The sequence below is a fragment of the Elephantulus edwardii genome, unplaced genomic scaffold (genome assembly GCF_000299155.1).
Source record: "Elephantulus edwardii isolate Elephantulus edwardi_28Jun2011 unplaced genomic scaffold, EleEdw1.0 scaffold00045, whole genome shotgun sequence".
In the NCBI taxonomy this organism is placed as follows: Eukaryota; Metazoa; Chordata; class Mammalia; order Macroscelidea; family Macroscelididae; genus Elephantulus; species Elephantulus edwardii.
Genome location: NW_006399795.1, coordinates 1,023,829 through 1,028,898, shown reverse-complemented (window position 1 = coordinate 1,028,898; position 5,070 = coordinate 1,023,829).

Genomic DNA, 5,070 nt, shown 5'->3' with positions numbered 1-5,070 from the left:
CCATTTTGAATAATATTGCATGAGTTCCTTGTTTTTCAATGCAGCATAGTATTCCATTGTGTGAATACACCACAGCTTCTCTATCCATTCATTTGTTGATGGGAACCTAGGTTGTTTCCAACTCCTTGCTATTGTGAACAAAGCCACGACAAACATGGGTGTGCATATATCTGATTGGATGTCGGTTATGGTCTCTTTGGGATATATTCCCAGTAGTGGAATTGCTGGGTCAAATGGTATTTCTATTTGTAACTTTTTGAGAAAGTGCCATACAGCCTTCCACAGTGGTTGCACCATTTTACACTCCCACCAACAGTGAATAAGGGTTCCAGTTTCTCCACAACCTCGCCATCACTTGTTACTTGCTGTTCTGCTAAATTTTGCTATTCTTCCTGGGGTGAGATGATATCTCATAGTTGTTTTTATTTGCATCTCTCTCAGTGCTAGAAATTTTGACCATTTCTTCATGTGCTTGTTGGCCATCTGAGTGTCTTCTTTGATGAGCGTATGTTTATATCCTGCCCCATTTTTCAAGCTAGGGATTTTTACCATTTCTCCATGTGCTTGTTGGCCGCCTGAACGTCTTCTTTGGTGAAGTGTCCTCTCTTTTTCTGATCATCCCACCTTTCCCAGTATGAGATCTTTCCACAAGGAATTAGCCTTCCCATTAACATACCCAAAATACATGAGACAAAGTTTCACCATCAAGCTGCACCCTCTTTGCACTTTTCCCAAGACAGATATATTTGTTCTTTTGGAAGTCCATGGGATATTCAGTCCCCTTTTCCAACACCATGATTCATCTATTCAAAGACATCAGTTTTGAGTGAATTCTGTTTTAGCAACAAACTATATAACAAAACCTAATTCAGAAGTGCCCTGTGTGTTAAAGAAGCTCCAAGTTGCTCTGATTAAAGATGCTGCTGCCCCTTGTAGCCCTTCTCAACTCTCTCTCTCCTCTCTCCACAGGACTGCTTAGCCCTCACCTTGGAAAAAATCCATCCCTCATCCCTTTTTTCAATTCACAGCCAGGGAAAGTGAGGCCAGGAGAGGACAAAGTCTCAGTTTCTGGTCTCACAGGAGGTATTGCTTCAATTGATTGATTCAACTGTGAAATTAATTTAAAGCCAGTATTTACCATACTGGGTAGTTATATGGGACATAGGTCACATATCTGTGATTAGGGACCAACCAAATGAAAAAAAGACCTATCACATCATAGATTTTTCCCCAACCTTAGTGTACACTTCTATATTAGGTTTCTCATATATTAGGGATTTTAGCCCTAATGTTTGTTCCCATTCCAAAGAACGGTGACCGAACAGAGTGTGGAAACTACAGAACAATATCATTGATTTCACATGCAAGCAAGATTCTACTGAAGATTATCCAAAAAAGATTAGAACAGCACATCAGCAGAGAATTGCCAGAAGTCCAGGCTGGGTTTAGAAGGGGTCATGGTACTAGTGATATTGTAGCTGATGTTAGATGGATCTTAGCTGAAAACAGAGAATACCAGGAGAATGTCTATCTGTGTTTCATTGATTATGCAAAGGCATTTGACTGTGTGGATCATAACAAACTGTGGCTGACTCTGAGAAGAATGGGAATCCCAGAACATTTAATCATGCTAATGCGAAACCTATACTTGGACCAAGTGGCAGTTGTTAGAACAGAGCAGGATAACTACATGGTTCAAAATTGGGAAGGGTATATGCCAGGGATGTGTCCTATCTCCATACCTTTTCAACCTGTATGCAGAGCAGATTATCCGAGAGTCTGGGCTCTATGAGGAGAAGCGTGGCGTTAGGATTGGTGGATGATATATCAACAATCTGCATTATACAGATGACACAACCTTGCTTACTGAAACTGAGGAGGACCTCATGCACTTGCTGCAGAGGGTCAAGGACTGCAGCTTTCAGTATGGATTGAGGCTCAATGTCAAGAAGACAAGGATTCTCACCACTGGACCAATTGGCAGCATCAGGATGGATGATGAAGAGATTGAGAGTGTTCACAGCTTCACTTTGCTCGGCTCCACAGTCAACACTCTTGGCACCAGCAGCCAGGAAATAAAAAAAACGTATTGCGATGGGAAAGTCTGCTGTTAGGGACCTCTCAAAGGTACTCAGGAGCAACAGTGTCTCTCTGGAGACTAAGGTGCGCCTGATACAGGCCATGGTCTTTGCAATCGCTTGTTATGCATCAGAGAGTTGGACAATGACTAGGGAGGACAGAAGGAGAGTGGATGCTTTTGAGCTGTGGTGCTGGAGAAGGGTACTGAATGTACCCTGGACTGCCAGGAAAACAAACAGATTTGTCTTGGAGAGGGTTAAACCAGGCTGCTCCTTGGAGGCAAGGATTCTGGGGCTTCATCTGACATACTTTGGGCATGTTGCAAGGAGGGACAGGTCCTTGGAGAGGGCCATCATGCTCGGGAGGGTGGAGTGACGGCGCAAGAGGGGAAGACCCTCTATGAAATGTGTTGATTCAGTGACTGGGGTAATCGGGATGGGTGTGTCAGAGGCAGTGCAATTGGCACAGGATAGAGCAGGGTTTAGGGCTGTTGTACATAGGGTAGCTATGAGTCACAAACAATTCGACGGCACATAACAACAACAACAACATCTGTAATACTCTGGTATCTTAGTGGTGAAAAGCTGCACTGTCAACCCAAAGTCATAAGGTCTGAATCCACCATCAATTCAATGGGAAAAAGATGGGGAATCTCCTTCTGCATGATTTATAGTTTCTGAAAACCTGTTGGAAAGTCAGCCATGAGTAACTCCAACTTGATAATGCATAATGACAAAAACATCTATAATACATATTGAAAATTATTTTATTCTAATTTGTCACTTTAGTCTTTCCAGGTGCCAGATACCACACTACACCATGAGGTCTCCTTTCATTAACTATCAGTGGGTTACAGATCAAAATTACAGTGAAATATCGCCGCCATTAAAATAACAATGATTAAACAAGCAAAAACTCAGTACAATGGAAAACAAGTTCTGGTGAAGTTATGAAGAAACCGGAACCCTCATCCACTGCTGGTGGTAATGGCCATTGTGAAAACTAGTTCCTTAGAAAATTGAACAGAGAATAACCACATGATCAGATATACATACTTCCTTTGTTCAAGTCCAGGAGAAGTGAGGGTAGAAGTGAGGACAAACAGAAACTTCACCAAGGCTCATCCCAGTTTTTGCAACAACTAAAAGATGGAAACAACAGAAATGCCCATCAACAGATGAATACAATATTCAATGGAATACTATGCAGACATAAAAGTATACGAAGTTCCGATACAGGTTACATGAGTAAATCTTGAAACTATTTTGGAGAGTGAATGAAGTAATTCAAGAAAAGGACAAATACTTTGTGATCTGACTTCTATGAAATAAGCAAAAAGTATAGTTTCTCAACATAAGAGAGAGGAAAGGGAGGATTTTTGTTTGAAGGGCAATATGTTGATATTAACAGTGGTGGAGTATTTTGGAAAAGGATAAAGCCCATGATGGCATAATATGAAAAGTACAATCAATGTCCTTGAATTGTATATGTGAAAGTTCTTTTGACAGAAAAAAACACAAAAATATTAAAGACAAAATATTAAACTTCTGCAATCTGTGAATAAGCTGATTTTATTGGAAAAATAGTTTTTATATGTCACGCCTTTTCTCTTTTAGAATCTCAGTATATATTTCCTATGGGTAAGGATATTCTCTTAAATAACTCCTGTGCAGTTGCCAACTTTAGGAAATTTAACATTGCCACAATATGAAATCTAAAACTCATATTTCAATATTTGGGGGTTTGGGAGTTGGTTTTTTTCCATTGTACCAATAATGGTTCTTACAGTATTTTTTTTTTTCCAGTACAAGTCCAGTCTAGGTCACGGTGCATTTAGTTTCTGTCTCCTCAGTCTTCCTTAATCTAAAACCACTTTCTCATGTTGGTTTGGGTTTTTGTCTTTTTTCGGTCTTTTATGACATGATGTTCTCCTTGGAAAGTACTTACACCCCAGTCATTCTGTGGGATGCTCTCAGCGTGATTTGTGGTCATTAGGAGGTTTCGACTGCACATTTCCTATTGTATTCTTACATGGATGATTGCTGCTTTCCTCTCAGGGTATTACACTCAGAGGAACACAAAGCTTGTCTGCCCCTCACTGACAGTATGACTTTTGATCACCTATTGTTGTCTGGTGCTCGCTTCGGCAGCACATATACTAAAACTGGAATGATACAGAAAAGATTAGCATGGCCCCTGCACAAGGACGGCACACAAATTCGTGAAACATTCCGTATTTTTGTTGAGATAGTAACTGGGGCAATAGAAGTTGGTGTGTCAGAATTGGTGAGACTGGCTCAGGACGGGGCAGGGTGCAGAGCTGCTGTATGTAAGGTCGCTATGGATTGCAGGTGACTCGATGGCATGTAGTAACAACAGTGTTGTATGGTTTCTGCCTTAGACAGCTGTGAGGTTTTGGTTTTTTTCCGTATAAGTCATAAGAACCACAGAGGGTTACCATGACAGTGATGGGTTTGTTTTTTTCTTCTTTTTGAAGTGGTGTTGTTGCTATGTACAGTTGAATAGGAACCAACTCATAGCTGATCCAGCAGGTTTTCAGAGGCAATAAATCTCATAGAAGGAGATGGCCCATCTCTCTCCCACTTTTTGAGATAAGGGAAACATTTTAAGACTATGCAGACACCCTGCTCGTTACTTCCATTTTCCTTCTAGATTTAGTATTGATTAATGATTCTTGCACAGACCAACTTTACTATCATGGTAGAGAAATGGCAATTTCTCCCCTCTCAGCAGCCCCTCGTATCCATCAGTTGATGTTGTTTTGTAAGACTATTGTTCTTTCTTTGTCTTCTTTCTCCTTGTCCTTTTCCTCCTTTCTCTCTTCCTCCTTTACTTCCTGCGCTTTCTTCCTCTCTTTTTCCTTTTTCTGAAGCATAGATTCTTATTGTATTCAGTGGTTTCTAATATACTGTCCTTCCTTATTTTGATGTACAAGTTGTCCCAGATTTGGCCAGCTGGTGTCACTTCCCC